Raw genomic sequence first — 20,022 nt, 5'->3', positions numbered from 1 at the left:
CTAAGGGTAGGTTCTTTGTGCAAATCACAGGCACAGGTGAAATGTAGGCCTCTTGTCTGTAAGGTGGGTGAAAGGGTGTTGTGAAAAAGGGACTCACAAAATGGAGCTGATATGGCCTCAAGGATGTTCTTTAGAAGGGCAGAGTACATCTGGGAATAGTAACAGAGCAGGTGGAGGTGGACCTATGATGCTCTTGCAGTCTGGGGCCAGCACACCCAGTTAGAAGCTCACAGGCTTATAGCACAGGGAACTGAGGTCCAGAAAGGCAGGTGCCAGGATGCAGGTGTTAAAGAAGGAGGTAGGAGGACGCCGAAGGCAAGGTTTGCTATTCCTCTTCGTGCTTGTTATTAGTCCTGCATGCCTTCACAGGCACAAACCTTCTCCCCTTTTTAGCATTTCTCTCCCATTTTCCCTATTCCCTCCCTACAACTCCAGATTTCCTTACCATAGAAACATTTTTAGTATGCTGTATTTCAAAAACACTATGGAATAATTAATTATAGACTTTGGTCAGGGGAGCCATCACTGTTTTTCTCTCAAAAACAACAGGAACAAAAAAGGAATTTAACTTTCAAAACATGTTTGAAGGAAGGCTTCTTTTCCCCTACAATTTTTTTTTTTTTAAAGACTTGTAAGAGAAAACAGAATTGTTTGGGCAAAGAAATGAGATAGCTTTTCTGACAGCCCTGGAATAAATTGGTAGCTTCCTTCATAACCTTTGAAAATAATTCACAAACTCCACGCCTGCTCAGAGTTCCCAGGACAAACCATGTAATAACCCCGGGCCCCTCAGCGGTCTATAGCGGGCCAACGTCAGCTCAGATGCTCTGACAAATCTCAGTTCACCACATTCTGTCTACTGGCAGATGATCCCCAACAGATAACCGCAGTGAATACTTCCCTGTGTCACCGTGATCAACCCTCATGGTCTCAGAGATAAATCACAGAAGAAATGCAGGCTGAAAGCAATGTCAGCCAGCCTAAAGAAAAGCACCATTAAGGGTTTTCCCCTGGCCTTTTGGATGCTGACAAGTATTTTTCCGGGATTGAACACAAGAACATGTTCATTATGAGAAAGTACCAACATCTTTAAGGACCTAATAGCTTCCAGGAGCAGTATGGTTACATGTTGCATGTCCTTTGAAAAATGTCTCTTTGTCTTCCTGGAGGTCATTTGAATTAGCTTTTTGTGTTAGTAATGATAATTACTACAGAGTTGTCAAATTCTGCATCGCTCAAGAAGATCAGAATGACGTGTTCTCCAGGCTTCTTCCCCCGACCTTGCTGCTGACCTATGTTCCCTCCAGCACCCAGGCACCCTGTTTCCCTCCTGAGTCCAGAGTGTAACTTCCTGCAAGTAGGTTCCTCCAGGCGCTCTACAAAGACTGACTTCATTGTAGACTCTTCCTTCAGTGATTTCTGGTTTTGTTTGCTTTTTTCATGGTGTTTCCTTACTGAGTTTGAACACCCTCCAGATTGTCTTGCCTGAGAGGGAAAAAACAACACCTGCTGTACTGAATTATACTCTCCACCAGCAGCTGGCTTCTTCTCTCCCCTTTTCTCTAAGCATGTTGCCTTCAGCCCTTGTCCTCTTTAATTCAAATAGGCTCTCCTGGCTAGTGCCTCGAGCACACCCAAGGCAGACAGAAAATAGCCCTCCCATGAGTCTGCATTCCCCTGGCTGTCCTGGGGTCCCAGGGACCGCTGCTGGATGGCACCTGGGCCTGCCTGCCATCCTTTGTGTTTTTGTTTTCACAGAAATTGCCTGTTCTATGCCTGCAGAGCTCTTGCAGAGCTGTGGAGCTGAGACCCAAGACAGACCCATTAAGAACAAGGATCCCCTCCCTGTGAAACTTGGAGCATCTTTCACAAAAGGGATTGGAGACCTGGGTGCCTGGGTGACTCGGTTAAGCGTCTGCTTTCAGCTCAAGTCATGATCCTAGGGTTCTGGGATCCAGCCCTGAGTGGAACTTGCTGCTCAGTGGGGAGACGGCTTCTCCCTCTCCTTCTGCCTCTCGTCCTCCCCCTCTTCCTGCTTTTCCTGCTCATATTCTCTCTCACACTCCCTCTTTCTCTCAAATAAATAAATAAAATCTAAAAAAAAAAAAAAAGTGGGGAGGGATTAGAGACCTGTGGTCCTGGAAATGGCCCTGGTAGTGGGGGAGAGATCCCAGAATCTCCCTAAGGAGTCTGCAGCCCTAGAACGTGAGGGTCTTTTAGCATCACTTTTGCTTCACTTGGAAACCAACTAACTGTACTAGCTGTGGACATGCATTTTTATTAGAAAAAAAAATTAGAACATCAAGAGCTCATGGCTAAAAACACAACAATTTGGTTTTACATATGTGAATATAAGTATAAATGAAAACAATTCCTTCATTTCCTACTCTACTTCCACTTTTCTGAAATCACCCACTTTAGCTAAGTCTTTCTGGTAGGCGTGTATCCTTCCCAGGTTTCTACTGATATTCTATAGGATGAGAGATGACTTTAAATTAAAAACAGAACTATGCCTCACATACTACTTTTCAATGTGCTTTTTTCATGGTGATTGTGAATATTGCATCATGTAAATATATTGAATATACATATATAAAAAATTATAAATATATAATTTATTTAAGTAGTTATATAGAATTCCAATGTAAATGGTATTTGTATGCCCAGATTTCATTCTCTTTATTGAGGAAAGAGTAATCACATAAAGTATTTATTGCTTTTGGATTAAATTGCTGCTCGTTTCAAACAATTCCTGTGTCTAGTCTCTTTCTCCTGTTTGTTGAATGGATGATTGAATTATCCAGAGTGTATCAGAATTCAGTTTAACTTAAATGTGAGGCAGTTTCAACATTGGAATTCATTTTTGTTTTTTTATTTTTATTTTCTTTATTTATTTTGAGAGAGAGCACATGCATGCACAAGTGACAGGGGAGGGGCAGAGGGGAAGAATCTTAACCAGACTCCACGTCTAGAACAGAGCCTATTGTGGGACTTAATCTCACAACCCTGAGACCATGGTCTGAGCCAAAATCAAGAATGGGACGCTTACCAGATTCAGCTACCCAGGCATGCCTGGAGCTCATTTTAAAATAAGGAAACCAACATTCTCCTAGCACTGTAGAATCTAAGGGTTGGACTTCACTTGAAGCTTCACCTGGAGAGCTGCTTGTTCCTGGTCAAATCTTCCCTCCATCACTCTGCCAAGAGGCCACTAAGGCTCCATTTGCATGTGGCCAATGAAAGGGAAATCATTACTCCCAGAAGCAATACATTCTTTCAAGACAATGTGAGATAATGGAAGAAAGTATGGGTTTGGCGGTCACCGCACCTGGGCTGAACTCCCTTCTTTTTTAGATATGAAACAAGTTACCAAAATGTCTCTATACCAGCCTCTCAGTGGCTTATGTTAAAACTAAATGCTCAGACTGAAAGCTCTGCTCTTGATATGGAAAGCTTCTGGAGTTTAGAAAATCCCTTTCCCTCTCTATAGAGCCCTGATTTCAGTTCTCTTACCTCTCTGTGAACCAGATAAAGTCTAATAATCAACTCAGAGCCAAGTAAGGGCACTTTCCTCTAGGTTCTGTTGCCCCTCTCCTTGAAGAAATGGTTGAACTTCATTTAATGAGAAAAGAATCTTAGGGCAACAAAATTTGCAGGGACTAAAAAATACTTTGGAAAATATTTTTCAAAAATTCAAAAATATTACCCTCCTCCTCTGTGTTTGGGTGAGCTGGGCCACCAATGCTCTTCAAAGGAGACCTCTGTATTGAGGGGCTCCAGATCTCTGTTTCCAGACCACATTTATTTTTGAGGCTCAACCTCATAATGTAAGCTGTTAACTAGTTATCTTTATGGAGAGTCATCAGTTCTACACATTTGCTGATCACCTCGTCTATGCTGGACTGATGCTAGAAATGAAAAGATAGATAAAATATTGCCCTTTGTTAAAAGATAAACTGAAGCATATTCATATTATCAGTTGTAAGAATTTATTTGAACAAAAACCAATTCAATTCAGGCAGCAACAATCCAGAATTGTGATTGTCCTTAAGGTTTTCATTTTGTGGCCTTGAGGTATTTACAGACTTAGACTTGGGCTTGCTTACCTAGGCTGCCTGGGCATTAGAGCCACGTCGGTATTATGGCCTCCTTTTTAAATTAATTTAACAACTTGTTCTCAAGGCCTTCTAGAAGAAACAGACATGTGGACGTGGAATGATAGGATCACATGGGAAAGGCCAGGGATGCCGGAGCAGATGAAGCTTACTTTGACCAAGACTTAATGGAGTTAGCAGTCATGCCTTGGTGAGCAGGCAGGGTAAGAAGTGAGGATTAGTGGCTGTGTCTTGGAAAGAAGAGAAGTAAAAGAAAGAGCATTCCAGGCATAGTGATCCAACGCAAGACACTTGAGAGAACATCTGTTTCTAGGGATCATAGGCAGGGCAATATGAATGGTGTGCAGAGCATAAGCAGGCAGTGATGAGAGATGAACGCAGAGTCGTTTTTTATTGCTGCCATAACAGATTACCTCAAACAACATTTTCCAACCAGGCCAATTTCCTATCTCCCAGCTCTGTCAGTCAGGTCAGTGTGCCTCAGCTGTGTGCGCTAGTTAAGAGTCTCACAGGGATGATATTAAAAATTGGCTGGGTCGAGCTTCTTTCTGGGGGCTCTGGGGAGGAGGCCACTTCCAAGCTTAGTCAGGTTGTTAGCAGCATCCTGCTTCTTCTGTGTAAGACCGAGGGCTCCATTTCCTAGCTGGCTGTCAGCCAGGGGTCACCTTTAGCTCCTAAAAAGCTCTCTCCGGTTCTTCTGCATGATTCCCTACATCTCAGAACCAGCAATGGAACATCAAATCCTTCCCATGCTTGGAATCTCTCAGAGTTCCCAACTTGCCTTCCTCTTCTTCCTCCAGGCTGAGACAGCTTTCTACTTCAAGTGCTCTTGTCATCAAATTGCCACTTCCCACCCCCGCATAATCCATAATAGTCTCCCATCCTCGAGGTCCTTAACTGAATCACATCTGCAAAGTTCTTTTTGTTTTGGGGATAATAACGTTGAGCATCACTGGGAGACATTATTCTGCCTACCAGGATATGGGCAGCACCAAGAGATAATCTCAAGGTTTGTGTGTGCATGCGTGTGTGTGTGTGTGTGTGTGTGTGTGTACACTTGCACAGGAACTCTCTACACAAGTCAGGATTACACAAGTCAAGGTTCCCAAAGTAGAGAAGCACCAAATGACATATTCTTTTCTTTTTTTTTTTTTTTAGGATTTTATTTATTTATTTGATAGAGATCACAAGTAGGCAGAGAGGCAGGCAGAGAGAGAGGTGGAAGCAGGCTCCCTGCTGAGCAGAGAGCCCAATGCGGGGCTCAATTCCAGGACCCTGGGATCATGACCTGAGCTGAAGGCAGAGGCTTTAACCCACTGAGCCACCCAGGTGCCTCGACGTATTCCTTTCTTAGAGATTTGAGAACATATTTTTATGTCAAGGACTGTGCTAAGGAAATCTGTAGCTTTTCCCTAGTGTTCTCCAAATTTGTTTTACCTTAAAATTTATTTTTCTCCTTGAATGTTCCTTATTAACTCCCTAGGAACTGGTATCATACAGACGAGGCTTTGGGAAACTGATTTAGAGAGGTAAATCAAGATGTTCCTCAGCCACACTTAACTATTTGCATATTGTCTTAAAGGCTGAGAGTCAGTGCAGGACTTTTTGCAGGGAACTTCATCATCGAGTAGATTTTAACAAGAATCCTCTAGATACGGAGGAGAATGGGTGTTAGGGAAAAAAGAGGTGCAGTAGGAGAGAGAGAAGTTGGAAGGCAGGAGTAGGATTCTAAGCAAGAAATGGCATTAGCCAAGAATCAAATGGATAGGTAAGAGGGGAAGAAGTAGGCTTTGGAGAGTAGATTTGGTTTTTGCAAACACTTCATTTTGAGGCCAACACTGTCCTTTGCTGTCTCCCCATGTACCTTACTTACACTCCAGAGGCTTTTAAATTCCCTACCAGGCCAAACCTTGCCATGTCTGACCTTTGCCCATGTTACTGCCTCTGCTCAATGCTCCGTCTTCTCTCCTCTGCCCGATACTGACCTGTCAGCTATTGTTTTATTTGTGCCTTTTGGACAAGACATTTCTACTCCTAGAAAACTTCCCATCCAGCTACATTTATTGCCTCCATCTATCAGACTGACTAACAGTTGACTCCTTCTTCCTGTTCTATGATCAATTTTCTTGTTTGCCCTCACCTGGAGGTAAGTTCTGTAAGTAAGGAGCCATGTAGCACCTTTCCTCGCACAACATACAGCCTCAATAAAGATTTACCTAATGAATGAGCAAAAGAATGAATGAAATAGATCAACTGGGTAAGAAAACTTAGGGTAGAAAAATAAGATGTGGCCACAAACTTGTGCAATTCTTTTCTAACATGAGAATTAGTTATGGGGCTGAGATCATTCTTTTTTTTTTTTTTTTTTTTTTTTTTTAGATTTTATTTATTTGAGAGAGGGAAAGCACAATCAAGGGGGGTGGCAGAGGGAGAGGGAGAAGCAGGCTGCCTGCGGAGAAGAAAGCCTGGACTGGATCCCAGGACTCTGGGATCATGACCTGAGCCCAAGGCAGACACTTAGCCAACTGAGCCACCCAGGTGCCCCGGGCTAAGATCATTCTTCAGTGAGTTTATCTTATGCATCAAAATGGGACATGGCTGGTATAAGAAAATGGAGAAAGCCTCTATGCCTTATTAGCCATACAAAGCTTAAAGAGTTTTTAACTATTCCCCATTTTCTGGTTGTGACCCAGTAAATGAGACCCTTTGTCTAGTATTACAGAGGGCAGCATTTTAAGTAAGTAGAATGATGGCAGCTACTTTGAAAGGAATGAAATTCATTTGTGGATTTCAGGTGTGCTATGTTAGAGTTTCAAAGTCAGTTTATGATCATCTTTCACGTGATGTCAATAGACATTTGACTGAATATTTTCTGGGAAGTTTGAACATGAGCAAATCTAAAGCAGGAATTTGATTTGTAGTCAAATTGGATAGGGCATGAGGAGGTCATTTGAAACATTTCTTACAAAAAGTTGTACCTGTTTCTGAAACTGTACTGTCCAACTCAAGCAAGTTCCACACTCCCAGTTTTTTTCTGATTGAACCATGGCACAAGGTTGACCTAATAAGTAATCTCTTCACACCCGATGGCGCACAGTTGTTGCTCCTGCTGGCACGCTGAAGCCAGGCTGCTTCAGTCACAGTGCGATGAGCTCTGTTCAAAGCCTGATAGGTTGGCAGACATGGGACCCTTCTCTGCCAGCCATGCCTACAACCTCCCGATATGGTATCACACCTTTGTCTGAGGATGCCAAACTTGGCTCTCAGTGATCCATGAAGCTGGCAAGAGGGACACAAGCTGGAGTTAGATCTCATTTTAATGAAAGATAGAGATTTCTGGAATTCTTCATAAAAATGATGCCAGGACAAACACAGTAACCTAACCCTCTTCACTGACTTGCTTCAACTTTTAGCTATCTCTATGAACCTCTCTATTCATCCTCTTTTGTCTTTATATACCTTTTATCCATTGGTTTGGAATGGCTTAAATTCCAATTTTCTACACCACAGAAACAGAAAGCCACCAAAACTCCATATTAAAGCCATATTTTAGATTTTAAAATGACCAGATAGCCATGTTTTAGTAGCAGTGAGGTAAACCTTAAAAGAGAGGGACAATGTTGAAAACGTCAAGGTTTTAAACCAGCAGCAGAGCAGAGGGCAATCCTAATTAATAAATAAGGAGATGGAGGCTGCTGGTCTTGTGTGTTGTTTTGCTGCTGAGAATGACATAGTCACAAAGAGCAACCATTACCAGGGAGTTTTCCGATATGAAGACAGTAACAAACTGTTTAACATGGATGCTGTGCTTCTTCTGGCTTCAGAATAGTCCTGAATGTCCTCGATTTATCCTCTTCTCATATTTTATATTTATCCTTTAAAGGATGTTAAAATCATGGCCACAAAGTAAAAGTGACCTCTACTGTTGAGTGTTCTCCAAAGACTTTCGGGCCTTTTTTCTTTTACACAGAACCTGGCGTTGAAAGAAGTCTGAAGGTCATCAGTTTCAAGCTTTAGATGATAAGACAATGCTCTTGGAATATCCTGTGTGATCAGTAGTTTCCACAGTATCTCAGACACTACTACATCCCTTCTTCAATCAAAGAGGCTTTCAAAGACCACTTTAATTTCTAATCTAGTCAGGTTTCCAGTAACTTAGGGGTAGAATATCCAGGTAGGTTTCCAGGTGGCAAGGGCCAGTTTGACATGGCTTGATTCACTGACCCTCATGTGGAAGAGTTACAAGTCCTTGTCTCCCTGACATTAGGCTTGGTCACATGACTCATGGTACCCCTTTCTGTGGAAAGACTGTACTGATCTAAACCTTGAATTGAGGTTTGGTCACACGAATTGTTTTGGCTGATGAATGGGTATGAAAGTGATGAACATCTCTTTCAGGCAGAAGCTCTAAAAGATATTTGGTGACTCTGTCGTCTCCCTTTGCTATAGAACTGATATTAATGTATCTCAGATATGCTGCTTCTGGAGTAAAGCTATACCTGATGAGCAGCCATTCATGTGAATGAAAAATAAACTTATCTTTGTTTTCCTAAACACTGAGATACTGGGGTCAGCTGTTACCACAGCATAACTTAGCCTAAGCTGACTGGTACAATCACTTAACACTGGTTGGCACCCTCTAGCAGGAACTGAAAAATAAAAATTAAGCCAACCATTGGGCTGGTCAAAGAAGGGGGTGGGGATGAGAAGAGCTGCAGGAATGTTGGCCCTGGAAGAAAAATTTATTTACCAAAATTTGGGATCTGAGGACATGAGCTACACGGGTAAGAAGGGGAAGATGTTAAGTCATGGAGCTAAAGCAGAAATCCATTTATTCATGCATTCATTCCTCATACAACAAGTGTTTAATGAGCAGTTAGAATCTTCTAGGCTGTAGTCTAGTGTTGGGATGAAAGTAGTGAACAACAGAATGTGTTCGTTTTGTTCACCACCATACACTCAAATGCCAAGAATAACCCTGAGACTATTTTAGGAACTTAAATATTCAACAAATAGTTTCTATAGTGAGATCTCATGGTGAATGCCAGACTCTGGTATCCCGAATAAAGACTTAAAGTATAACATGGTTTGATGGCAACATGACATCATTGAACTAGATGAGCTCCCTAGATTTCCCAGCGGGAGTCCCAGCCCCAGTTACCATCCTATACTAGAGCTCCAGGTTCCATGAAGTCAGCAGTAGCTGGGTCCTAAGTGCTGTGCCCCTGGATGTTCCTGACAGAACCCGGAATGTATCATGTAGAGACATTCCTAGAGGAATTCTGTGTTTAAATTGATTCAACACTCATTGAGTGGTTCTATCACAGGGGGAGAAGGGCAAGAGTATTGTTGATAGGATTTGATGTGGCTGTGTGCCTTCATTAATTATATAACCATGGGTAAGAGTAAGTTGTTGATTTTTCCTGAGTTTCCTTTTTTCTTTTTTTCAGTTGACCTTATGGTATTTATGGTAAAAAGTTGTTGTGAGGATCAAGTTAGATAATACATGTAATTCAGTATATTATGTAGCTAGTAGTGACCACTTCCTAAGGGATAAGAGTTGACAATATCCACAGTCATTGTGAGTGTCATAATTATCATTATTCCCATTTGAGTGCCCTGGTCTCCCTAGCAGCTTGACCAGGTGGCTTGGCATTATGGAATTTTGTTTGCTGTACATGGCTATAGTAATCTAATAAAATATGAATATGAATATAAATATAATCCAACTCTGGTTTTTGTCTACCACATAACTGAAACCTTATTTTCTCAATAATTTTAGATTGAGGACAGTAGCAGGAGAAAGGATTAAAGGTGACCATTTGTTATACAAAACAGACAGCCGGCTTTGGATTTAATCCTGTCCTGCTTTCACAACAATAGCACTCTGCCATGGGCTTTGGAAATATAAGAATGAAGCAGATACCCTCTAGTTCCATCCATGTCATTGCAAATGGCAAGATTTCATTTCTTTTTTTTTTAATTTTATTTATTTATTTGACAGAGATAGATCACAAGTAGGCAGAGAGGCAGGCAGAGAGAGAGAGAGAGAGAGAGAGGGAAGCAGTCTCCCTGCTGAGCAGAGAGCCCTATGTGGGACTTGATCCCAGGACCCTGAGATCATGACCTGAGCCGAAGGCAGCGGCTTAACCCACTGAGCCACCCAGATGCCCAGATTTCATTTCTTTTGATGGCTGCATAGAGGGTATTATGCTGAGCAAAATAAATCAATCAGAGAAAGACAATTATCATATGATCTCCCTGATATGAGGAATTTGAGAGTCAGGGTGGGGGGGCCTAGGGGGTAGGGAAGGAAAAAAATGAAACAAGATGGGATCGGGAAGGAGACAAACCATAAGAGACTCTTAATCTCATAAAACAAACAGAGTTGCTGGGGGGGTGGTTAGGAATAGGGTGGCTGGGTTATGGACATTGGGGAGGGTACATGATATGATGAGTGCTGTGAAATGTGTAAGCCTGACGATTTCACAGACCTGCACCCCTGGGGCAAATAACACATTATATTTTAATAAAAATAATTAAGAAAAAAAAGAAAAAGAAAAATAGAAAAAAAAGAATGAAGCACATAGGCACTGACCTCCAAGAATATTCATTGCAATAAAAGAAATGAGACATGGACACTAAATAAAATAGAAATTATAAATATCATTAAATTTTTAATTAATTATAAAATTAAATTATATATATAATTTTATATAAATATAAAATTAAATTATAAATATCATTAAAAGGGAGTTATGTAGCTACAACAGAGGCCACCCCAACACTGAAGTGACAAATAAGGCAAGGTAAAGAGGAAGTACAAGAAGGGACAGAAAAGGGCAAGAGAAGCAAAACAGAAGAACCTCCTTTAAAGCAGTGGAGAGGATTTCCAGAGGCACACATGGCTGCTCCACGGATATTTGTTAGATAAATGGACCGTGAAAAAAATGACCAAATAAACAAGGTGAATACATTCAGTCACAAGCCTTTTGTTTTCTGAGGGCCAACAGATCTGAGCTTATTTCTCCCACAAGCTAGCTCACTGACAGCAAAGAAGTAGAGTCTTCCTAGGTGCCCAACTCTGAAGAATGATATTCTCTAGCCATCTGTCCTCCTCACGTAAATGTTAAAATGGGAACTCTTTCTAGAACTCTGTCAGAATTCCCAAAATATCAGGGAGCCTACTGAAGCTCCAGTGGTCTGGGTCTTTCTTCTCAGTGGATCTCCTAGCTTCTGGGAGAAGGTGGTTTCATAGGAGGGACGCTGGGCCAGCTGATAGTTGGGATGTTTGCTGAGAAGAAGGAATATTACTTTCTGAGGTGCTGCCATATTATGGACCTCCTGAGGGGAGGTACCCACACTTCATCTCATGCTTGAGGATCCAGAGCTGTGCAGGCATGTAACACAAAATGAATCTCTGTCCACCTGAGCCCAGCCACCTGTGTAATATGAGACACTCCTTATTAGCTGTACAAACTGTTTCAAGGCACCAGCCATACCCACTAGTCCCAAAAGCTATAGCACATTTCAGTCTAGACCTGGAACTTCAGTGAAAGTATGGAACTTTATCAGGTAACTAATGACTTCATAATTTTAAACAATTGCATGAAGAAAGTTCCTTAAGACTAAGATGGCCCACTTGATAGACTGCCCAAAACAGATAGGTGGGCTTTCCATTCTGCTAGAATCTCTGAGTTGTTCTTCTCATACATCTGGAGCTCTGGAAAATATAGCAATTTCAACTCCAACCACACTTGTTGAACTAGGGGATTAACATAGGTCCCGGGAATTGAGCTGAGGGGGCTACATTTTAACTTAAGAAATCAATATCCCCTATGTGGCCCCCATAAAGACATTTGAAAATCATCCCAGTGGTTTAGGTACTGATTTGATCCTGTTTGAGGCCCAAGAAGGAACTCACTGGGAGGGAATTTGACTGATTTTAGAGAAAGTTGTAAGTATCTTAGACTATCTTCCTAGAGGTTGTGTGAAGTAAGGTTCAATAGAGGATAATGACTTTAAGATGATATTAATAGCATCTCTTTTCTTTGTAGTTTGTGTAGAGTAGGTCTAACTACATTGATCAATCCTCTCATTGTAAAGTAGATATTGGTATAGAGGTAGGTATTTCCTTTTATCTTTTTGCATATTCAGCCTGTTACTCTTATGGTCAAAGGAGCTAGAAGTCCTAACAGAGGAATGGCTTTCTTTACAGCCTGACCGAGTCAGTAGCCATTAGTATAAAAAGTAGGAGAATCCACATAAAAATCTCATTCTTAGTTTCTCTTAAAAGATGAGTTCTAGAAACTAGGCTGTATTCCTTAGTGGTCATATCTGGTAGAGATGAGTAAATGGCTTCTCCTTTAGCTGGTTTGTTACAGTCCTCTTAACTGATGTTTCTCTCTTTCCAAGTTCTCAAGCATGTGTGAAAATAAATACAGTGTTCTCTCTGCTTGTTTCCGTTTTTGTTTTTTGTTTTGTTTTTCCCAAGGAAGAAGAGCAAAGGAGAGAGTGGATACCACAAGGTAACTAACTCCCTATCACATCTCCTCCAGTTATTTTATATTAAGATATTAATATGTTTAATATTAGTAATTGTTTACATTAATATTGAAATGTATTGATTCTTACATAATTAGGTCATCAGATGCATCTTATTTGATTTTCATGTTATCATATTAAAAAATCTATGACTGAGTAATTTCCCATAGTATGCAGGTACCATTACTAAGTTAACCATCTGGATCTTTTGTTTGTTGTCTGTTTGCCCTTCTGGGGTCAGTAGCTACAGATTATCTCTGGGAATCTCCTACAGAGATCCAGTAGGGTAAACTCACCTCTCCATCCTCCGACCCAAGGTTCAGAGTTGTCAAGGATTGCATCCTGGCCAGTCAGTGCCTTGGATTCCCCTGGCCTCAGTGGTGGGTTGGAGAATGGGTATGTCACCATCAAAGTCAGTGAATGATGAGGAGATATCTGCTGAAGTTTCTGGAACCGAAAAGGGTAAATACTTTTCCTTTGCAGTATGTCCCTGGGAACGTGTCACTGAAACTCACATCTCCACTTGGCCACTGTATGAAGTACAGGACAAGGAGACCCACACCCACTCCCTGCACAACACAGGGCACAGGGATGAATGACAGAAGAAATCAGGCCCTAGCAATTTCATGTAAGTCCTGCTCAAGTCTTTTGTGAGATCAGTCCCACCTTGGGACTTTGCAGGTATGAGGGATAATTAATTTCATTTTGGGTAAGCCGGTTTGGTTCGGGCATTCTGTCACTTATGACACATAATTGGAAGGGATCGATTCAAAGTGATGAGAAATGGAAGGTGAGGAATTAATAATATCTTCCCTTGCATTTCTGAGTTTCTAAGAGAATGGTATCTCTTTTCTTGCAAAACCTGTGCATTTCTACAAACATGTTGTCTGAGATGGAAAAGCAGACTTTCTGCCCAGGTGAAATAACCAGAAATTCCTTAAATGATAAGAAAAGGAGTAATTGTGTTGCAAGTTCTGCATGGCTGGAACGACTCCATGTCACACTCCTCCTTTTTTTGTAATCCAAAGGGCATGGCGAAGGTCAGCTACAAGAGGAAGACATAATGAGAAATTTAAAATGATCTTCTGACTTTTAAGAACCAGCAAGTGGGTTTTCTTCCTTCCCCTTCTGCTCCTCCCTCCCCTGACAAATAGCGTATTCTCATTACACACAGTCTGGGGCTTGGCTTTCGTCACACGCTGACAGGTTTCTGTTTATCTTAAGTGAGAAATGGACAAAAGGAAACATGAAACAGATGAATGGGCAAAAGTATGAATAAACAACTCGGGCAGCTGAATAGCAGATGGCCGCAGGGTCCCCATGACTAAACAAATTGCAAGATTTCTGGAAGGAGATGCTTGTTAATGTTTTTCTCAAGCAAAAGTTCAAGTGATAGAATAAAAATGACCTCATCGCTGACTGTAGCCCTTTGTAAAAAAGCAAAGAAAATGTTTGAAAGGCATTGTGGTTTTTTTTAACTTTTTTTTTTTTTTTTTTTTAAGATTTTACTTATTTATTTGAGAGAGAGAGTGCACACGCACTAGAGAAAGCATGAGGAGGGGGAAGGTCAGAGGGAGAAGCAGAGTCCCCACGGAGCTGGACCCCAAATAGGAGACTGGATCCCAGAACTCCAGGATCAAGATTTGAGCCAAAGGCAATTGCTTAACAACTGAGCCAACCTGGCGCCCAAAAGCATTGTTGTTTAAGTCACTCATTGTGCTCTCATTTATATTACAACATCTTTAACAGACCTCTGCCAGTGCTCTCTGTTGCAAATCTGGGGTACCAGAATGCCAAGAGCAAAATGACTCTGCTGGCCAACCGCATCTCCCCACCCTCCCCCTAGAAAAAGTTCTCGGAGGAATTGAGGAGAATGGCTCACAAGTACATAAATTATAATGCACTTTATAAGAATTCCATAGTGAAGGTACAGAGCGATTAAGTGCACTGTGAGAATGGCCAATGCCATGGTTTTTAAGAGCAGACAGACTCGACTTTGAATCCTGAGTGGTTCTGCTCTGCCTTACTTAGCTTCTCAGAGCTGCCATTTTTTCTTGTAAACTTAAAATAATAATACTGCTACCTTTATTTACTCAGCCAACATTTATCAAAAGCAGTCTCTGGCCCTCAGATGCTGAAGGAAACGAGAAGGGCAAGGAAGAAACATATCCTTTCTGAGGCAGTGGTGAGGGTTCCTGCAGGGTTTACTGCAAAGGGCAGCTGTGGTTGGAACTTACACACCCTGGAGCCAGATTCCTGCAGGAAAATCACAGCTCTGAGCTTACTGTGTGACCTTGGGCAAGTTACTTAACTTCTTTGGGCCTCAAGTTCCTCCTTTGAAAGATGGGGCTAGTAAACAGTAGGCTATTATGAGAATTAAATGAGATAATAATACATCCCCATATCTACTAAATCCTAAAGAACAAAATAAAATAACATGCAAAGCACAGTGTGGCTCCCTATTCACTAGAAGAAGAAGAAGAAGAAGAAGAAGAAGAAGAAGAAGAAGAAGAAGAAGAAGAAAGAAAAATGCCTCATACATTTGCTTCTGGTGGAACAGAGAGGCCCCACACATGTTATATGTTAAAACAGCTTATAATTGAGGTTTTTGATTGGAGAGGAAGCTAAATATCACCAGTTAAAAATAGTAAGATGTCTCACCTTGAATCTGATAATTTTAACTTTGAATGCAATAACTGGACTGGAAAATCTAACAGGCTTTCAATGTAACTTCTATTTATTTAATTACTTGATCACATAAATTCATTATTAATTTTCTTAGTGGGCCAAGCTTATGTCAACTCAGCCTCTGGCATTTTCTGCCTGAATTTTGCAATGGGACAACCCAAGTCCCTGGGCTGCAGATTTAGGAAAATGGCTAGCTAGAGTTGAAGGCAGGGGAAGGGATGGGGGGCTGTATGCCATGGAACACAAAGTCAACCAACACTCAGTACTTCTAGGAAATCCTCTGTGATGGCTTTTCAGATCCTGGATAGAGGTGCATGCTGTCTTTAGGACACCCATTTTGCTAGAGCCACTGCGAATGAGAAGCCTTGGGTGCTTTCTTTTTCAAGCATTGGCGCTGGTGCAGATTTTTCAAAAGATTCTTGCCACTTGGGTAGAGGTAATGTTCACGCAGCTGCTGCGCGGTGATCAGCAATGCTAAGAGACAGATCCATGTCCAGATTTAAGGGCATCCAGGGCATCCCCAACTGCTTGCAGGGTACTATGGAAAAGAGGCTTCACAAGGCACTGCTGGTGTAGTTTATGGTGCACCTGCCCTCGCGCTCAGGATGAGCCCTGAGCACCAGGAGATGCGGGGCCCCAGGTTCCATAGCCCGTAACTACTTGGTTTCTGCCTCGGAGTCTCAGCTTTGGCTCTTACAGCACTGGAAATATCATGCACCAGGGGTAACTTGGACTTGTGCCTGGTGGTTAGAACTCCATCTTTTGATATTGCCATTCATTTTTAAGATCTTTTAAGAAAAGGAGAAAGCACCACAGTTGCCTCCTGTCTCTGTGCCCTTTGCCAAGGGTTCAGCATCACGGCACTATGTTAAAGATAGGCCGGCCTTGTAAGTGCTACTCAGTACAATGAAATAGCACCTTCGTGAGTGGCACTTGACCCCAGAGAATCTAACATACAGCCAGGATGCAGTAGGGAAACATAAGTCTCTCTGCTAGGAGCATAAAGTTAGCACGGAATGTGGAGGCCTAAATGCCCCCCGCCCACACACACTCCTCCGGCTCTGCACCCAGGTGCTCAGTGGCTCAGGAAGAGCATCCTCATGGAGAGGAATGACATCTGACTGCCCGGGTTCCCACAGCGCTGTGTCTGCAGTGTATGACAGGTATTACCAGCCAAGCTCTTATCTTATGTTCTCTTCCCAACAAAACCCTAAAACCTTGTTTATTGTCCGTGATGTTTTAAGATATGGAAAATAAGAGGACAAACTTGGGTCCAAAGCCTCCTGGCTGGTGAAGGTTAAAGTTGACGTTCTGACCCCAGCCCGATGCTGTTAACTTTGACACATGCACGCTTGTTACTGCTTGTCACCCTGAATTTGCTTTCAGTGACACAGGCCAAGTGAGGCACATAAAAAGGTACTTTATAGTACATAATTTATTCCAAAGCCAATTTCATAATTTTACTTATTATTATTATTACTATTACTACTGTTCATTGTTGTTTAATAACTGGCTTAACAAAAGATCACAAGAAAGAGCTCAATAAAATTCCTACAATGAGAAGCAGTCCCTGGTAGTGGCTCCCAAATAAGCCCCTGGCCACTGAAGTCCTCACAGTGGTTGTCAGCGGAGTCAGGGTCACACCACACCCCTACCTCACCCCCCTCCCTGCCCTGTGCTCCCAGCCAGATCTGTGACCCTGCTTCCTTTGGGGCCACAAGAAGGAACCCACAGGAAAGGACTTGAGAGAGTATGTAGCTCTTCGCTTAGAGAGGTCACAACATGACTGATGACAGACATAGATTAGATGCCTCTCACCCATGGCAGCTTCCAGTCTCACATGTGTTTTAACTTGACAGTGAAGACAGGATGGATACTAGCAGCCCCTTCGAGTGGCCGGTGATGGCCAGTGAAGAAAAGCCACGTTGATTTGCCTATGAGGACCAGCCTGGTCATGAGGGACAGTTAGTGAGGGAGACACTGATTTTGAAAAACAAAAGTGAAAAATGATTTTGTGTTTTATTATCAAGAACTTCCTTTATCTGCAGACACAGAATAGGATGTGAAGACTGTTTCCTCTATTTTCGGTTTGCATTTGGAGATACCAGATGGAAGAGCCCATTTGGTTCTCTGGTAGGGTTTTCCTTTTAATCATTTATACCCGTGTAATGAGGACCTACTCTGTGCCAAGCTCTGTGCTACCACCTAAGGATGTTAGAGTGGAGTGGTTTTTCCCACCTGAGTCAGGCAAGTGAATTAATCCAGCTGATAAGAAATATTGCAAAAATGGACAGTATTCTCTGGGACAGACCAACCAATGTTAACAGTCCACCTCAGTATTTTTGTGATTTAGCATGTCACTGCCCCTTCAGTGGAAAGAGCCCTGCTCATCATGTATCATCATTACGAAACCCAAGCTCTTCTGCCCCAAGGCTTCACCTTCCTCTATGATCCTTCCCAGAGTTGTCTCCCTCCTGTTAGTGAATGGAAAGAGAGAGGGAGAATTGCCCTTAGAGGGTTTTTTGAGGCTTCCCCCAAAATGGCACAGATTATATCAGAATTCAGCCATATGGACATATCTAAATGCAAGGGAGGGTAGAAAATATAAACTTGACGTATACAAAGCTGTACAGGAGAACCTGAATATTTGTGTAATCTAGAAACTCTGACATAAAGTTATGTTCAAATACCAACGTCGTAACAATTTCCCTGTTTTAAAAGGGTGGAAGTTGACATTGGCTGAGGCCTTCCCAGTTAGTCATGGACCATATCATCTCCCTTATTCCCTGTTAACAGCCCCATTTTTGTTTGTTGGGCCCTGCCCCAGGTGTTAAGCTCTTAGTATTCCAAACTTATCATGACTGATTCTATTTGGCTAACACAAGTTCTCAGCTTTTCTTGCAGCTAATGGTGGCAATGAGATGTAGATAGATATCTTATGAGGGCTTCTGAGAAAACAGTTTCTTTCTGATAAAGGGGCAGTCCTGGAAAGTCAGCTTGCTATCATGTTCTCTTCACCTTGCTTCTTGCCCTTGTCTGTGGTGATAGGAATAGTATTTGGAACTGTGACAGCCATTTTGAGACAATGAGGCAACAGCATGAGAAAAAAAAATTGTGTAACTATACGTACTCATTTGCCTGAGACAATCTCAGGTGAATCCTGCTGGCCCAGTATAATTTTTGATAATGCCCTTTTCATACTCAAAAGTGTTCTGAATTGAACAACAAATTCATGGTCAGTCCCAGAAAAATCTTGAGATGTTGAAGCTGATAGGAAATAGTGATTAACTTCAATGTTGCGGAGTGGCTGGCCCAGCTCTGGAAGATTTACCCTCCTGATTTTGATTTTAAGTAAATAGCAGATGTCTCCTGTGTAAGCCTGTGTTTATCCAGTTTGCTGTTACTTTCAACTAAAAGCTTTCTTTCTTGCTAGACTTATCTTCAAATCCGGGATTTTGGAGCGCCATTAGAGCTTGACCACTAATTTCAAACTACAGCCTTTTAAAGTTCTGAAGTTTGAGGGTAAGTTTCTCTTTCTGTAATTCCTGAATTGGCATGAGAACTACTGAAATGCTGCACAGAAGGCTTATTTTGTGGTATTTCCAATAGGAACCAGAAGTGGAAGTGTCAAAACTCTCACCAGGAAGCCTGTTACGAGATGTTCTACCCAAGCTGGCAACTTCAGGTAGTTTGGAAAGTACAAATAAGAGGTATAAAAAACTCTCTTCAATCCATCTGATTTTCCAACTCTCTGGATTTCAACTTCTCCAAGCAGACAGTATGCTTCTCATAAATCTTGAAAGGTTTAAATTAGAACATTTTCCTTTATTTTATCGTAAATACAGAACAAATTGTCAAAGAAATGAGAACTAGAATCCAGGGGGAATATGTGACACTTTGCTGTCTATTTAATTTGAAAAGACTTACTGGTCAGATCTTACTGATGAGAAAGAAGTGCCAAGTGTCTGCGAGAAATTACAACAGAGATAAAAATATAAGTCACCAAAAGCATTTAAAAGTTAAGTGATAAATTTGTAGATTAATTCCAATGTACAATTTATCTATGCTGTGCGGTATAGTGTCATATCACAGAGCAATCCCCCATCCTCCACCTCCCACAGGACAATAGGACCACAGGATGAACCATTGATGCCCTTAGTTCATTAACACCAATTGCTGACTAAAAGACAATTTGCATATGTTTGCAACAATCAGGTGCAATTTGAGATAAGTTTCTAATATGGCCAATAGGTACTTTAAAAAAAGAAGGATTTAATTATTCTAGAGAGAAAGAAAGAGCTTGCACATGGAGTGGGAGAGGGGCAGAGGGAAAGAATCTTCAGCAAACTCCATGCTGAGTATGGAGCCAGACGTGGGGCTCAATCTAATGACCCTGAGACCATGACCTAAGCTGAAACCAAAAGTTGGTCGCTTAACTGACTGTGCCGCCTAAGCACCCTGTGGCTAATAGGTACTTTTTAAAAAATATTTTTCTCATAGTTTTCATTTTCCAAATAGTCATCCTCCCCATTTCTTCACAGACGCTTTCTTTCAATAATCAGCATCACTTAGATCTGAGTGCATCTGACACTTTCAGGTCTCTTGCTTAACACTGTTTTTCTTTGGAGTTAACTTGACATGAAATGGTTAGTCTGTTATCCTAATTAATGGATGA

The 20,022-nt window shown here is 41.7% G+C and overlaps 1 long non-coding RNA gene across 1 annotated transcript; it reads left to right on the top strand.

Moving 5' to 3' along the window:
• Positions 1-13,377: 13,377 nt before the first annotated feature.
• On the top strand, positions 13,378-19,074 carry LOC116882354. Its single transcript, XR_004385634.1, has 3 exons — positions 13,378-13,449; positions 18,781-18,869; positions 18,957-19,074. It is a non-coding gene; the product is annotated as an uncharacterized LOC116882354 (long non-coding RNA).
• Positions 19,075-20,022: the final 948 nt, after the last annotated feature.

The sequence above is a fragment of the Lontra canadensis genome, unplaced genomic scaffold (assembly GCF_010015895.1).
Source record: "Lontra canadensis isolate GAN:19392208 unplaced genomic scaffold, GSC_riverotter_1.0 scaffold83, whole genome shotgun sequence".
NCBI lineage: Eukaryota > Metazoa > Chordata > Mammalia > Carnivora > Mustelidae > Lontra > Lontra canadensis.
This window is presented reverse-complemented; position numbering and strand designations above follow the sequence as displayed.